This window comes from Chrysemys picta, chromosome 8 (genome assembly GCF_011386835.1).
Source record: "Chrysemys picta bellii isolate R12L10 chromosome 8, ASM1138683v2, whole genome shotgun sequence".
Lineage (NCBI taxonomy): Eukaryota > Metazoa > Chordata > Testudines > Emydidae > Chrysemys > Chrysemys picta.
Genome location: NC_088798.1, coordinates 51167170 through 51185506, shown reverse-complemented (window position 1 = coordinate 51185506; position 18337 = coordinate 51167170).

The following is an 18337-nucleotide window of genomic DNA, read 5'->3' as shown; positions in this document are numbered from 1 at the left end:
ATATTTCATGAACCTGCTGGAGGAGATACTGGTTGTGATGTAAAAGTCAAACAGAGAGGAGAAGAGAATGTGACTTAGGGTAGTGGTTCTCAAACTAGGGCCGCCGCTTGTTCAGGGAAAGTCCCTGGCGGGCCAGGCCAGTTTGCTCTACCTGCTGCGTCCGCAGGTTTGGCCGAGCGCGGCTCCCACTGGCCGCGGTTTGCCGCTCCAGGCCAATGGGGGCTGCAGGAAGCAGTGCAGGCCGAGGGACATGCTGGCCGCCCTTCCTGCAGCTCCCATTGGCCTGGAGCGGCAAACCACGGCCAGTGGGAGTCGCAATCAGCTGAACCTGCAGACGCAGCAGGTAAACAAACCGGCTCAGCCCGCCAGGGGCTTTCCCGAACAAGCGGCGGCCCTAATTTGAGAACCACTGACTTAGGGGATCACTCATGGAGACAGTTTAGGTTCTCTGAGTCAGACATTGAATCTGGGCTCATCCATTATGTTGTTAATATAACAGTTAAATAAAAGTCCTTTACTGAAACCTGGGATTCCCTGCTTCCATGAGAATACTACATTTCACACAGATGAAATAGTAATTCCAGACATCACATAGCTGAGGCAATACTCATAACAAACTTCATGCACAACCCATAGGATAAAACTTATTCATGAAGAAATTTGATGAATAATATGTTCACTATAATTAGGGTTACCAGATAGTAATTGTGAAAAAAAAAACAGGACGGGGATGGGAGGTAATAGGCGCCTATATAAGAAAAAGTCCCCCAAAACAGGACTGTCCTTTTAAAAATGGGACATCTGGTCACCCTAGCTATAATAAACAGTTCAACAACACTCTAGTGATAAACCAGAGGGAAAATGAATGTCTTTATTTCCCTTCATAAACAAAATGTCCTGGTTTTAAATTAAAGGCAACCTGTCTTCCTTTACTTTTACAAACAAGGCAAACATATGAACAGCTTATTGGTGATTTGATCCCATCAGGGACAGAATGGGAAGACTTCAGAGAAACTAAGAGAGGTAGAAGTATTAATATTTCAGGAAGCTACTTTCTTTTTATTAATAAAAATAAAAATTAAAAAAAAAACTTTCTTTGTTTACTTGACCTTTTTCTCCACATAGGAATTTTTAAAAATCTACTCCACTTTTATGAACAGCCAAATTCTGGTCTGTTACCTCAGTGCAAATACAGAGTAACTGCATTAGCTTTGGATTTACACTGGGGTTCAGTAACTGGGAACATAATTTGATCTATTTCTTCCTGCATGCTAGACATTTTAGGCTAGATGTAGCTTACAGTCAGTCCTGGGGGAAGGGCATAGTACAGAGGAATTCGGTTGATATAACCAGAAGGCTCTTGGGGCATGATGCAACAATAGCTCCAATACTATGAGACAGAATGCAGTGTGCGCTCAAGGGCTGGTTGAAAATTTCCCATCAAAAGTGTTTTGACCGTGTTTGGGTTTTTGACTAAATAACATTTTTTATGAAAATTGTCTGTTTTATGAGGAAATTTTTTGACTTTTCATTAAAAAAATCAAAATCCCTCAAACCAAAGTTGTTTTGGTCAAATCATTACAGAATTTTTTTTTCATTTTTTCTACTAAAAAAAAACAATTTTCTGCAGATTTTTTTTTCTGAGTAGCTCTGTTGGGTTTCACCATCCCCACATGCTACTGGCCAGCTCAAATGAAGATTACAGAGATGCTGTGCCGTTATTGTACCATCCCCATGGTACACCTTTTTGGGGGTAACTATTGAACAAGTCATACAAAGGCTAACCTCAACCATCCCTGGAAGACCTCTCTGAGAGGAACATTGTGGTAGGAAGAAGTCCTTTGTGTCCTCTCTCCACATATCTTCCCACCACAATGTGATCATTTTTATTTCTCTCTGTCTGTCTTTATTTCTCTTCTAATAGTTTCTCTCTCTTTACACTTTTTGGTCCATGTTCCTTCAGCACTTACCTTTTCAAATCTGACTGTCTTCACCTCACCAAAATTTATGTTTATTCTTAGTCTCTTATGGTTAAAATCATCAACAACCTCCTTTTCTTTTTAATGTCATTCATACTTTTACCTTCAAGCAAATTAATCAGGATTTTCTTAAGTGGTAGCTGACTTACATATTAATAAATAAGGAAGAGATGCATGAACATATTGACCTAAGTATATACGCTAGCTAGTGAAGTGAGGTTGACAGTAGTGCACAAAAATACAGCCATTCAAAATGGCTAATTAATAGGCCTGGCTAGAAAAAATAATTTAGTTATGTGAAAGTTTTCAAAATTTGGTTCCATTCCAATGCAAAATGTTTTAGTTTCAATTAATTGGCATTTTCTGACCAAAGCTGTTTCATCAAAAAATTCCCTACCAGCTCTTGGTACTAATTAATTCGCTTGAAAAATCATTCATTTCTGAAAGTTCATAAAATCCTTACTCCCACTGAGGAGAAATGGATGAGTTGGATGGGAGGGAGCGGGATCCATAGCCATACCTCTTTCTGCAGTGAAACACTAGATGCAGCAAACTGAGACATCGTTATGAATGGTTTAAAGTGCGTAACAAGTGGATCTGGGAAAGATGTGTCTCCTGAGGCACCATCCCTGCACCTCCCAGTGTGGCTCCTTTGAATTCCTATAAATCACATAATCTACACCAAAGGCTGGAAATCTCTGCAGCATATAAACCAGCTGTGCTTTCTCCATTGCTGAAATATGAAGGAAGAGATCCAAATTTATCTTTGCCCTACTGAAATTCTGCTCTCTCCTTTGTCTGTTACAAATTAAATTCATAGACTCCGTATCTCCCTCAGCGATCAACTTTCATTATTAATAACTGACTCATTTTCACTTGCTAAAGTAGGAGCTTCAGACTATGTTAAGGTAACAATCATTCAAACAGGTGAACCTTAAGAGACTTTTCCCCTAATCAGTCTCTAAGCATTGCCACCACATACATACGCGCGCACACACACACACACACACACACACCTGCAACAGCACATGTAAAGCCATGATGTATTGAGCTGAACTTTCATTCAGCTTTTGCTTACATTGCTGAACAGTGATCTCCAGCAAAAAAATTAACTCTGACTGAATAGGATTTCTCCTGTTGTAACAGAGGTCTGTATAATGTTTCCCTTCCCACCCATATCCTTTAAGAACATAAGAATGGACCTACTGGGTCAGACTAAAGGTCCATCTAACCCATTATCCTATCTTCCGACAGTGGCCAATGCCAGGTGCTCCAGAGGGAATGAACAGAACAGATAATCATCAGTGATCCATCCCCTGTCACCCAATCCCAACTTCTGGCAAACACAGGCTAGGGACACTATTCTGGCCCATCCCGGCTAATAGCCATTGATGGACCTATCCTCCATGAATTTACCGAGTTCTTTTTTTGAACCCTGTTATAGTCTTGGCTTTCACAACATCATCCGGCAAAGAGTTCCACAGGTTGACTGTGCATTGTGTGAAGAAATATTTCCTTTTGTTTGTTTTAAACCTGTTGCCTATTAATTTCATGTGGTGACCCCTAGTGCTTATGTTATGAGAAGTAGTAAATAACACTTCCTTATTTACTTTCTTCACACCAGTCATGATTTTAAAGACATCTAGCATATCCCCCCTCAGTTGTCTCCAAAGCTGAAAAGTCCCAGTCCTATTAATCGCTCCCCATATGGAAGCCATTCCATATCCCTAATCATTTTTGTTGCCCTTTTCTGAATCTTTTCCAATTCCAATATATCTTTTTAGAGATGGAGCTACCACATCTGCATGTAGTATTCAAGATATGGGCATGCCATGGATTTATATAGAGGCAACATGATATTTTCTTCTTCTTATATATCCCTTTCCTAATGATCCCCAACATTCTGTTAGCTTTTCTGACTGCTGCTGCACATTGAGTGGATGTTTGCAGAGAATTATTCAAAATGACTCCAAGATCTCTTTCTTGAGCGATAACAACTATGTTTTCCCATGTGTATTACTTTGAATTGATCAACATTGAATTTCATCTGCCATTTTATTGCCCAGTCACCCACTTTTGTGAGATCCCTTTGTAACTCTTTGCAATCTGCTTTGCACTTAACTATCTTGTGTAGTTTTGCATCATTTGCAAATTTTGCCATCTCACTGTTTATCCCCTTTTCCTAATCATTTATGAATATGTGGAGCAGTACTGGTTCCAGTACAGGCCTCTGAGGGGCACCGCTATTTACCTACGGGTCTGTCACATCTTACGTGCTTTTAACATGCGCGATTTCAGCTTTACGCAGTCAGCAAAAACAAAAACAAAAAAAGAGAACAATAAAAATTTTAATACTGTACCTGTAGTGCAGGCGATTCCGCCCGCCATTGAACTCAATGTAATTTTGACTATACGCGGTTTTCGCTTTAAGCGCTAACCGCGGAACAGAACCCCCGTGTAAGATGAGACAGATCTGTATCTCCATTCTGAAAAGTGACCCATTGTTTCCTATCTTTTAACCAGTTTCTTTGAATCCCTCCACTGGTACTCCTTACACCATATCAATTTTCTTGGCCTCACAACCTTCAGGGACTCTTGTAACTTTGACTCTCCCTCCTTATCCTCTCTTGTTTTTCATTACATTGACCCTTCCCTGCTCTGACAATTATACCAGACTCTTCTTTTTTGCTTGCTTGTTCTCCCCACAAACATCTTCTGTGTTTTTTTCTGCCCTGTCCTTTATTTGCAGAATGCCCTACCTGAATGGATCTGTTAGGCTATTACCCAATCTTCACTTCAAATCCTTTCTCAAAATCCACTTCTGCCACAAGGCCTGTCAGAAATCAGCCATTGTTTAATGAGGGACAGTTGTGGATATTGAATGAGAGGCACCTGTGGAAAGTTAATATTTGTATATTTGACTACTAAACTAAAAGAAAACTCAAATGAATGCATGTATATAAAATTGTATATATTTGCTTATCTCCCCCCCACCATATATTCATCATTTTATACCACAAGCTGTGTAGGGTAGGGAATGTGCCAATTTCTATGTTGCTAGAGCACAAGGGAGTCTTGATCATCATTGGAACCTTGAGGGTTCTTTCATAATACAACTATTAAATAATAATTGATAATGGTAATAGTGTATCACACTTGTTGCCACCTATAAACCAGAGAGAACCTGAATATAACACATATCTGTTGTATTATAATAGAACCTCGGAGTTACGAACACCTTAGGAATGAAGGTTGTTCGTATCTCTGAAATGTTTGTAACTCTGAACAAAATATCATGGTTGTTCTTTCAGAAGTTTACAACAGAACATTGACTTAATACAGCTTTGAAACTTTACTATGCAGAAGAAAAATGCTGCTTTCTCTTTATTTTTTAGTAGTTTACATTTAACACAGCACTGTACCGTATTTGTTTCTTTTTTTTTTCTCTGCTGCTGCCTGATTGAGTACTTCTGGTTCCAAATTAGGTGTGTGGTTGACTGGTTTAGCATTCACATTTCTGACATTCGTAACTTTGAGGTTCTACTGTACTTCATTTGTAGGAAAACAGGAATCATCTTATTGAATAAAAAAGTAATGGTCTAGTCTGGAAACTTGTCTCAAAGGTATACAGTACAGCTGCTTCCAGGAAAGGTTTTCACCTTCCCAGTAATGGACAATTTTATAATAACATAAGGGAAATGAATATGTCACACAAGACATTTAGTGGTAGGCTTCTGTTTTAAATTATTGAGGTTCAGATACCTCTTATATATAGTTAGTTTCACTAACTAGTGAAAATGTGGATGATATTCTTATGATCAATCTACGTGTCTTTTCTGAGTCCTGCTAAAGTCTTGGCCTCAGTAGTCTCTCCTGGCAATGAGTTTTACAGGGTAATTATGTATTTTGTTAAATTTGCTGCCTTTTCATGGTATTGTTTCTCTTCCTGTCTCTCTGTTATGAGTAAGGGGAAATAGAAGCATAAAGTTTAGCTGCTATATATTGTACCATCTATTGTTTTGTATCTCTTCCTATTCACAGATTATAAAACCAGAAGGACTCATAGATTATAAAACCATTGTAATCATCTAGTCTGACCTTCTGTATAACACAAGCCATAGGACTTCCGTGACTTAATTTCCATTTGAACTAGAATATATCTTTTATAAAAACATCCAATCTTGATTTAAAATTTGCCAGTGATAGAGATACCATCTCTTCTCTAAATTAAATAGTTCATATTCAGCTATGGATTATAACTGGGGAACCAGTTATTTCAAGGGATTGCTGTGGTTGAAAACCAAATCAGAATTTGGCCCAGTAATTCTGATGAAGTATTCTTTCAGTTTCCCTATTCTTTCTCTTTCTGATATATTCTTTTAGAGATAGGATGGATACAACTGAACTCATAATTCAAGGTGACCTCATATATCGATTTATAGAATGGCCTTATAGAGAATAGTTTTGAAAATCCTCTCCTCTCCTGTATTCAGCCTAACGAATTGTTGTTGTTTTTTAAATCATTACAGAGCATTGAGCAAAGGTTTTCATTGAGCTGTTTACAATGACACCCATGACTTTTCTTAAGTGGTTACATTTAATTTAGATACCATCAATGTATTGTGAGTAGTTTAAATTGTTCCTTCCAATGTGCCTTACCTTGCAGTTGTCAGAATGAATTTCATCGCCTACTATGTTGGGATCTTCTGAGGTACTGTTCAGTCTTTTGTAGGCTAGACTAACCCTCAATGATTTTCAGCCATTTGAATTTTTTTTCCCCTCACAGTTCACCTCTCCTGTTCCAGATCATGTATAAATATCTTAAATAACACAAATCCAAGTACAGGAAGCAATAGTGAATGCCCACACAATGGTTAATGCAGGCAGACAACCCAGCTTCCCAAAAAGCTTCAGGGTTTGTGTGCCTAGAACTCAAAGGTTTTTTATTTTTTTTTTTATTTTTTTTTTTAAAGTTACAACTTGCCCCAGAAATGTGACATGTCTTTAGTCTGTATGACGGGTACAGAAATATTGCCATCCTCGGCAAATGAAATGTTCAGACTGGTAGTTCAGGAAGGAGCCATAAAAGCAACTGGTTCAGGAACAGGAAGCGAGACATTGACTGGGAGAACTTTGTTTTCTGAACCCAGGGCAATGGGTCTGGGCAAGAAACCATGAGTTGAGGAATATTTGTGTGTTGTATTTTGAGGTTTATCATCTGTTTCTGGGACCAAGAGATAAAATTCCTGCTGGAAAAGAGGATCTCACTGATGTTCTTGTGCTGAATTGCTTCACTAGTTTACAATATATTACTTTTGAGATAATGATCTGCTTGGTAGTGACCAGGTTATAACAATTCTGAAACCACTGATTTCTCACTCATCCTTCTCTGTTCCTTAGGCCCTTTTCAGGGCTTAGGGTGACCTGGCAACTTATGAGGGAAAACAGAGGATTATAAATTAAAGATGTTATAAATGATTGACCTACCTGCATGGCAGCATGAAAAAGCTGATTGAGTGCTGGAGGCTGTAAGGATCAGACACCAAACTTCAGTCTGAATGCTAGATGCTCTAAACTAGAGATAATTCATACTGTATTCAAATAAATGGAAAGACAATAAGGTATTTGTGCTAAAGACAGTCAGATGGCCCAGTATAAACCAAGTACAATTACTGCAAAATTAATCTGATATGATTTGCATTTTAAAATGACCTAGTAAAGTGAGGAGACACTCAGATATTACTCTGCCCTTTCAGGAAGGAGGAGTGTAGTTTAAGAACTTTGTTAATTTAATTTAGCTTTAATTTAAGCCCTGAGAAGGGCTGTGACTGAAAGAGACTGTGGATTTTATTGAAGGAGCCCTAGTGAAGGGGAAAAGAGGGGCAGGATCCAGCAGAGGCACCCTGGCCATGAGGGGGCGCTTGGGTGGTAGGCTGGCACCGTTGCACCTGGAATGACCAAACCAATTAATTTATGACAAACTCCCTCCCACACAGAAGTGAAATAGAGCGTAGATTTGCTCTGTAATGCTTGTCTTGTTTGCAAATTCTGCACATGTTCCATTCTGATGTTGGGAGGTGTGGGAATTAGCCATTAGTCACTAATCACTTTCCTTTTCTGCCTCGATTCCCTTTCCCTCCCTTTGTCTTCTCTATATAGGTTGTAAGTTCTCTGGGACAGAGACCTGTCTCTTACTATGAGATTTTTAAAGCTCCAAGTACTGATGAGGTTGCTTTCTTGCCTGGAGACTCTAGGCATTACTACAACACATACACTACTAATAACAAACCATGCTACACACCTACCAAATACGGTTAAAACTTTTATTGTGTAGCTGGAGCCTTTTTATGTTGATCATATAATTAATGTACCTTAATTTGTATACAATAAGGTAGCATTAAGATTGAATGTACTATTATCTTAACTTAGGGTTTGAGGGTTTTTTCAATGTATATATTTATATATTTATTTTAATTGGGATTTTTCTAGAATGGAATACTAATACTTTTTTCATAACAATAAAGAGAATATTGAACAAGGTTTATACAAAGAATCTCCAGCCAATATAGGAAAATAATAATGGGCATGCTTTTATAATATATTAAATGTTTGCATTCATAAACAGAACTTCTCCATAATTGCCATATGTTTCTTCAGAACTGCTAATGTTTTAACTGCTGAATTTTCAAGAGTTGAATAACTGTCCAAAGAACTGTCTTATGCAATACTCTTTTTTTAAAGTAGGAAAACACATGAGAAGCAATGTTTTGCTATTACAAATATATGTATATTGTCTTTTTTCATCTCATTAACAATACAGTTTGAGTCCTACAGTATATTTAAAGGTGGGAAGTAGTGACTTAAGAACACTTTCCATGTTTATTTTTCCTCATTGAATTCCACGTCAAATTAGCTTCATTTACAAGTTTTTTTTAAAAAATCCTGACTGTCCATGTAACCTCAGTCTAGTATCTGAAAGTCAAGCTGTGTTTTTCTGCTTCATACATCACTACCAAGATTAAACAATGTAGGAATCATAGTTGGTGGTTTTGCTGATGCTTAAAACTGAACTGAACCAAACTTGTTTTTCTGTTCTGCAATGCCAAAGGCAGTACAACTTATTGGTCAGTAACCTATATAGATACTGTACAGTGGATGCTGTGAAAAATACACAGGGAGTAGATACAATGTTGTAACAAAAGATCAATTTTAGATTCCTGTTTCTGACTGTAACCACATTGTAGGCAGTGATCACATTTTTAAAAAGTATCTGAAATCTGCTTTTAATAAACATATATCGTTTTTAAGAATAAACAAGATCTGGCATTCAAAAGTGCTGCTAAGAAATTGGGGATTATTTTCAGATCTTGGGAGACAGGCCAGTCCTCGCTTACAGACAGCCCCCCAAACTGAAGCAAATACTCACCAGCAACCACACACCACACAACAAAAACACTAACCCAGGAACATATCTGTGCAACAAAGCCTATTGCCAACTCTGTCCACATATCTATTCAAGGAACACCACTGTAAAACCTAATCACATCAGCCACACCATCAGGGGCTCATTCACCTCAACATCTACCAACGTGATCTATGCCATCATGTGCCAGCAATGCCCCTCTGCCATGTACATAGGCCAAACCGGACAGTCTCTATGCAAAAAAATAAATGGACACAAATCAGACGTCAAGAATTATAACATTCAAAAGCCAGTTGGAGAACACTTTAACCTCCCGGGACACTCAATTACAGACCTAAAAGTCGCAATTCTTCCACAAAAAAACTTGAAAAACAGACTCCAAACGAGAAACTGCATAACTGGAATTAATTTGCAAACTGGACACCATTAAATTGGGCTTGAATAAATACTGGGAGTGGATGGGTCATTACACATTACACAAACTAAAAACTATTTCCCCATGCTAATTTTCCCCCTATTGTTTCTCACACCTTCTGGTCAACTGTTTGAAACTGGCCATCCTGATTATCACTACAGAAGTTTTTTTTTCTCCTGCTGATAATAGCACACCTTAATTGATTAGTCTCGTTAGAGTTGATATGGCATCCCCCATTTTTCATGTTCTCTCTCTCTCTCTCTCTCTCTCTCTATATATATATATATATCTTCCTACTATATTTTCCACTGCATGCATCTGATGAAGTGGGATTTAGCCCATGAAAGCTTATGTCCAAATAAATTTGTTAATCTCTAAGGTACCACAAGTACTCCTCGTTCTTTTTCCTGGTTTAGTTACACAACATAGGTTAGAAAAAGGCAGGGGTGAAATCTGGCCACATTTAAGTCAATGGGTGTTTTGCCATTGACTTTCATGGAGCCAGAATTTTACCGTAAGTATTTAAGTGCTACCGTTAAAAATCTTATTTTAGAACGCAAGCCTATGAGATTACATATAAGTACATCTGATGGAATAGGCAACACACACACAGTTAAAATACCTGATCCCTTAGGCATTTTTTTCAATTCTTCTTTTTTGTTTAGCTAATAGTATTTGCTATTGTCAGAAACACATGAGAATCCCTATCAGCCAGGTGTAGTTAAAGTGAGGCAGTATTTACAAAAGAAAAAAAAAAAGTGTTTACAGATATGTGCTGATTTTAGTGATATAAAGTCTGACTCCTGCAATAGGACAGGTTACATGCTTTGTTTATCTACAGTTAGGGTGCTGCACAGACAACAGTGCCATAAGATTTCACCACACTGCCCCACCCATTTGCCTTAACCCCAAGTTAGAGAGACCACCTCTAGGAATGAGAGGATAATTTAGTCTTTATGCTCATTATGCCCATGACTTCTTCATGACACTGTGAAGAAGAGGGCCTAGATCCCAGTGGGGTCCTTTATTTTGTGGATTCCTGTCCACTAGGAATAGGACTGAGCCCATCAACTCATTTCACGTAGTCCACCAAACAGGTATCAGACACAACTTTACTGCAGGAACTAGTGCCGTAGAGGTGAAAACTTTTGCAACTCATTACTAAATCCCTGAGCCATCCAGCCCCATTAATCAGTTTGTAAGAAAGATGCCTTTCCTTGGGTAGAAGGACACTTAGTTAGCTTCTGATCATTGACTAGCCCAGGGAACGATTGCTTTAAAAAGTAATTCCCTTGCCTAATTGTTTATGATTTGTGTCACTTCACACAGCTGTGATTTCCTGGCCTCAGCTGAAGGGGAACCAGCCTGTTGGGGCAGCTGTGAGCATATTATGCTTCTATGCAAAAGACCAAAATCAAGAAAAAAGATTTGAGACCTCAGGCCTCAAGCTGGCAGAAGCAGAGTACATCACTCAGGTAAACTGTTTAGTGCCTACAGGGAGAATGTTGGCTGAAGTGTACTTACTTCAATCCCTGCCAACAAATTTATACCAGTAACTGTAACAGAAAAGAAAAAGGAGAGAAAGTCATTGTGCTCAATTTGGAGGAAATTGTGAGCTTTTGTTTACTTTTTCTGGATCTAATTCTCCTATCACCTAACCCTCCACTAGTACAGAAAATAGTATAAAATTATCAAGTTATAACTAATACATAATAGAAAGACACATAACACAGAAAGAAATTAACCTACCCATTTGGCTCCTGGTTTCTGGATTATATCAGTATGTATTTAATATGATTTTATTTTAGAAATGTCTCTTCGAGTGCAGCAATTTCCTGAAGCACAAAATCATTAAAGTATATAGTGTTGGCTGAAATATTGACTGTGTAGAAATAATAAGTCTGGAAAAAAGAAAAAACATTCTGACACACTATTTTGAATTTCAGTCAGCGCAATCATAATAGCTGAATCTTAGTTTCCTGGTATCAGTTAGTCAGTCACTCATTGGAACCTTACTTACATAAATTAATTAAAAAAGCATATGTTACTTGTAAACAGCTTTACGGTCATGGCTAGAAGAAGTTGTGAAAATAGATTCTGCTCTTGACCAACTAATTCGTCAAGAAACCAGTTGCCCAAGGAAATTCCTTTAAAATAAATAATTATGTTCTGTGAAAGGGATCTCACAAAACTGGGTGACTGGGAAATAAAATGTCAGGTGAAATTCAATGTTGATAAATGCAAAGTAATGCACATTGGAAAACATAATCCCAACTATACATATAAAATAGTGGGATCTAAATTAGTTGTTACCACTCTATAAAGAGATTTTAGAGTCATTGTCGATAGTTCTCTGAAAACATCTGCTCAATGTGCTGTGGCAGCCATAAAAGCTAACAGAATATTAGGAACCATTAGGAAAGGGATAGATAATAAGACAGTAAATATCAAAATGCCACTATATAAATCCATGGTATGCCCACACCTTGAATACTGCATGCAGTTCTGGATGTCCCATCTCAAAAAAGATATATTAGAATTAGAAAAGGTACATATAAGGGCAACAAAAATGAGGTATGGTGCAGCTTCCATCTGAGGAGAGATTAAAAAAGACTGGGACTTTTCAGTTTAGAAAAGAGCCAAGTAAGGTGGGATATGATGGAGGCCTATAAAATCATGAATGGTGTGGAGAAAGTGAATATGGAAGTGTTATTTATTCCTTCACATAACACAAGAACCAGGAGTCACCCGATGAAATTAATAGGCAACAGGTTTAAAACAAACACAAGGAATTACTTCTTCACACCATGCACAGCTAGCCTGTGGAACTTGTTGCTAGGAGATGTTGTGAAGGCTAAAACTATAACAGAGTTCAAAAAAGAACTAGATAAGTTCCTGGAGGATATGTCCATTAACAGCTATTAGCCAAGAGGGTCAAGGATGCAACTCTGTACTTCGGGGGTCCCTACCCTCTGACTGCCAGAGGCTAGGAGTGGATGGCAAGGGATGGATCACTAGATAATTCCCTGTTCATTCCCTCTGAAGCACCTGGCATTGTCCTCTATCAAAAGACAGGATACTAGGATAGATGGAACATAGGTCGACCCTGTATAGCCGTTTTAATGCCTAAATATTGGAGAACTGCCTAAACAATGATATCCATAGTAATTTATTATCTTCAGCACTAGCTAGGGCCATGAAATGGAGTTTCAACCCCAGCATTAGCTCTTAAGCTTGAGGTACATTGTTCTACTGAGGACTGGTGAAGCTTCTGGTGCTTGATCCAGACTCCTTTGAAGTCAATGCAAATACTTTCATTGACTTCAGTGGGCTTTGGATCACACCTCTGAAGAACCTACATTTATACAGCAAACAAGTACATAGCATTCCTCTTGGCATTATCTGAATTAATTATGATATGATCTAAATTAATCATCATTTTGTCAGAAAGTTGTATTCCCACTGTGGTCTTTGTTCTGTCCCACTGCCTTTTCTAATAAGCATTCCCTTTTTCAAGCTATCTTATATCATGATCAATTTAGCTTTTGTGAGGTTTGGGTAATTCTTTTTACTAGTGTAAATTTATATTCAAGTGAAAATAATATGTTATTTCTCACTATTAACTTATTAAAATAAAAATAAATTTGTCTTTTTGTGAGTCACTTGACTGAACAATACCTGATAAGGTGCTTCCTAAATTTCTTAGAGCAAATTTTTTCCCTTCTGAGGAACCCTCTCCCCCCTTAAAGACACATATTGAACAAAAATTGGGCCTGACATAGTCTGATGTTGGGGCAGAGTATGTTGCCTTCCAAAAGCATGGAGCTCAAGAATATGCTATCTTGAACCCTTCAGATTTCAGGAAATTCACACTTTTGAAGATAACTTAGAACAGGGGTCGGCAACCTACAGGACGCATGCCAAAGGTGGCATGCAAGCTGATTTTTGATGGCACACGGCGGCGGGCTGAACGGCTCAGCCCACCGCCGCTCTGGGGTTCCAGCTGCTGACCTGTTGCCAGCCGGGGTCCTGGCCGCCGGCCCCACTCAGCGCCCTCTGCCGGCCTGGGGACCCCCAGGGAACCCCAGGCTGGCAGCGGGATGAGCAGGCCAGCATCTGAGACCCCAGCTGGCAGGAGCCGGCAGCCGGAACCCCAGAGTAGCGACGGGCTGAGCAGGGTCGGTGGGGGGCTGAGTGGCTCAGCCCGCTGCTGGTCTGGGGTCCCGGTCATCAGCCCTGCTCAGCCCAGATCGGCAGCAGGCTGAGCAGGGCCTGGGATCCTTGTCTGGTGTTCCAGCCACCAGCGCCGCTCAGCCTGCTGCCAGCCTGGGGTTCCATTCACCCAGACCGGCAGTGGGCTGAGCGGGGCTAGTGGCAAAATGTATTACTGGCACGCCAAACCTTAAATCATAGTGAACTTGGCACACCACGTCTGAAAGGTTGCCGACCCCTGACTTAGAAGATCATGATGTAGCTCAGGGGTGGGCAAACTACGGCCCATGGGCTGGATCAGGCCCACCAGCCATTTTAATCCAGCTTTTGAGCTCCTGCTGGGGAGCGGGATCTGCAGCTTGCCCCACTCCAGAGCTCCAGCCATGGAGCAGGTTCGGGTGCCGCTCCGTGTGGCTCCCAGAAGTAGTGGCATAGCCCCCTCTGGCTCCCATGCATAGGGGCAGCCAGGGAGCTTCACTCCACATGCTGTCCCCACCCCAAGCGCCACCTCCATTGGCCTGCGGACAGGGCAGCGTGCAGCAAAGCCACCTGGCTGCACCTCCATGTAGGAGCTATAGTGGGGACATGCTTCTGCTTCTGGTAGCCGCTTGAGGTAAGCGCCGCCTAGAGCCTGCACCTCTGAGCCACCTCCCCTGCCCTCCCACCCCCCGCTCCAGCCCTGATCCACCTCCTCGACCCCAGCCTGGAGCACCCTCCTGCACCCCAAACCCTTCATCCCAAGCCCCACCCCACAGCCTGCATCCCCAGTTGCAGCCCTCACCCCCCCAGTGCCCCAACCCCTTGCCCCAGTCCTGATTCCCCTCCCACCCTCTGAACCTCTTGGTCCCAGCCTGGATCACCCTCCTGTACCCCAAACTCCTCATCCCCGTCCCGTCCCTAGAGCCTGCGCCCCCAGCTGGAGTCCTCCCCCTCCCTCTCGCATCCCAACCCACTGCCCCATCCCGGAGCCCCCTCCTGCACCCCGAACTCCTCATTTCTGGCTCCACCCCGGTGCCCGCACTCCCAGCCAGAGCCCTCACCCCCTCCTGCATCCCAACTCCAATTTTGTGAGCATTCATGGCCCACCATACAATTTCTATACCCAGATGTAGCCCTCCGGCCAAAGAGTTTTGCTATCGCTGATGTAGCCGGATCCTGACCTTTGAACTTTGAAGATCGGGGTTAAGCCCCTTAACTGGAGACAGAAGTGACTGAGAAACACTGGAGCAGTCATAGCTAGAGCTGGATGATTTTTTCTGACAAAAAAAATCAGATGTGTCAACAAAAATATTTTGCAAATTCATGCTGATTTGGCCAAAATGGTTCAGCTAAAAATAAACAAAAATTATATATATATAAAAAAACCCAAACAGTTCTTAAATGAAACATTTTGACTTACTCAATTTGAAACAATTTTTTGTTTAGAAATTTCCTTCAATTGTATTAAATAGTTCAACCCCAAATGATTTTTTTAAAACTTTTCAGTTCACTGAAAATTTTAAAGTTTTATTTTGTTATACTGACCTGAAACTATTCTGTAGACTTTTTTCAGAACTGCCAGTGACAACCCAGTGATTCACAAAGCCCTAGTCATAGCACCACAGAAATGCCGCTACAGTGGTTTGCCCCATTGTAGCGGTGGTCAGCTGCTTTCTGCTTCCAGCGGGAGACACATTTCAGACAGCCAGAATGACAATGAGCCAGTAAGGAGGTGACAAATGTGTAGATCACTGGGGACAGATCCTTATCCAGGAAGGGACAGTCTATTAGGCATCAGCAGATTGAAAATGATTGATTTCACCACTGATGCTACCTGAGTGTCTAGACACAGGGACAGGTTGGCTCCCTAGATCTTACACCATACTATTTTGAATCATTTCTACTCTTAGGGTAGTATTTTCTTGCTTGGATAGCCTCATCTTTTCGTCTGCATGTTGTACTTTCATTCCACTCTACAGGCATCTGTCTCTTGCTCTCAGAAAAAAATGCAAACACCTTTGAATATTTTGCCATTGTCAAGAAATAGACATGTGAAAATGCTTTTGTCAAAGGTTTAAGCAGTACACAGCATACTTTAACACTTTACAAGCTACACATATGGTCAGGAACCATGTCACTCTCAGTGACTACTGATGACACCTATTAATTAAATTTCACAACAGTAGAACAAAATGTGACTTTAAAGGACAGCCATTGAATCAGCTGCCTAACCCTAGAACTCTTCTGTGACACTTGTTGATGCACTTAGCAAATAATCAGTTGAAAGGCTTTATTCCTTTTAAATGAATAGCTTATTGACATCCTGTGCTTTCATTCAAGGCAGATGACCATTCTTTGATCATTCTTTACTAGGTGCTGTTAACTGATTAAGCAAAAGCTGTGTATGGCAATTTGCCTATCTTAGCTCTCAGACATGTAAATGGGTGGGCAGAACAGGAATCATTCCTCTACTGGGTGGGTTGCTTGAAGATATTCATGGGGTAGGAATGTTACAGTAACAAAGGGCAGCTGGACTGTAGGGCAGAGGAGACATTGTCGGAGAATAACAGAGTTCTCACTTTTTGTTTGGGTACAGCAAATCAGATACTTTATTATCTCTCTATCAATTGCATAGAGGGAGAGAGCTAAACAGGTCTCTCAACAGGTAAACAATTACAGCAAGCATTTATACCTTTTGTTACAGACAATAATGAGCAACAGTTGCATTTTGTTTATACAAAGGTTATTCTGATATCTTGTTTTGTTCACTAATGTAGACTCTTAGTCTACATTCCATATTATCTACACAAGGTCACAACAACTTCTCACACAGTTCTTTCCCACTCGCCTCACACATTCCTCGCTTCTGCAAATCTCATGTTATTAGGGTTACAGTTAGCATAACTCTTGCTAACGAACTGTCATGCATTGCATCCCCTTCCTGTCAGTTCTTTCTCTGCTTCCACAACATCATGCAGTCAAAAGTACCTGATAAATTAATTTAGCACATGGCTTTGAAGTTCCTGTCACTTCCACAGGTATGTTTTCCAAATACCAGGCAATGCCATTTTCCAGCACTTTCATTAATAACTTACTGACCAAACATACATTTGTAGTGAGTATTGCCAAATAGTTACTAGTCCTCAAATCTCTATACATCCATTTTACATTGTGAAGTGGGCAGCTCAGCACTGCTATTTTTATTTTTCTGGACCTGAGGTTATGATTCTTTAGTCAATTTATACCCAGTATAGTAGTATTTCTGCTAGATCATTTTTATTGAGGTTTTAAATTTAGTTTTAAATTTAGTTGTCTCTATTGTGCTCTGCAATGCTTCCCTAAATTTTTTCATTGTCTTGAAGGCTTCTAGCCTAAATTAAATCATCATCCATTAGAGTTGTAACACTTTATAATCCCTCAGATCTGTGCAGTTACACTTTAAAATATCTCAGGAGTAGAAATAATATAAAATGGCATTTGCTTAAGATTATATTAGCTGAAAAGTGTATTTCAAATCACTAGCTTAGGGCTTGATTCACCTAATTCTACTTGTCAGACTGCGTGTCCTGTATCTAATACTGAGAATATATTTGTTTCTAAGGCCTTGGCTACACTTGCAAGCTACAGCGCTGTGAAGCCACCCCCAGCGCTGTAACTCACTCCCCGTCCACACTGGCAAGGCATTTGCAGTGCTGTATCTCCTTGGCTGAAGCGCTGCATGTACTCCACCTCCCCGAGAGGAATAGCGAGTATTGCGCCGCTGCTGCAGCACTGCGGCACCAGTGTGGCCACCCAATGCACTGTGACTGGCCTCCAGAAGTATTCGGCAGTATCCCACAATGCCTGTTCTAGCCACTCTGGTCATCAGTTCAAACTCTACTGCCCTGGCCTCAGGTAACCAACCATGTGACCCTCCCTTAAAATTCCCCGGGAATTTTAAAAATCCCCTTCCTGTTTGCTCAGCCAGGCGTGGCGTGGAGTGCTATCAAGGAATTTTTCCAGGTGACCATGCCTCCACGCGCCAAGTGAACCCCAGCATGGAGCAATGGCGAGTTGCTGGACCTCATCAGTGTTTGGGGGGAGGAAGCTGTCCAGTCCCAGCTGCGCTCCAGCCATAGGAATTACGATACCTTCGGGAAGGTATCAAAGGACATGATGGAAAGGGGCCATGACCGGGATGCCCTGCAGTGCAGGATTAAAGTGCTCCCCCCGCGACCCCCCGATTCTACAAAGAGCTGGATGAGATACTTGGGGTTAACCCCACCTCCACTCCGAGCACCACCACGGACACTTCAGAGCCGGAGTGGGAGGAGAAGGAGGAAAACAGGA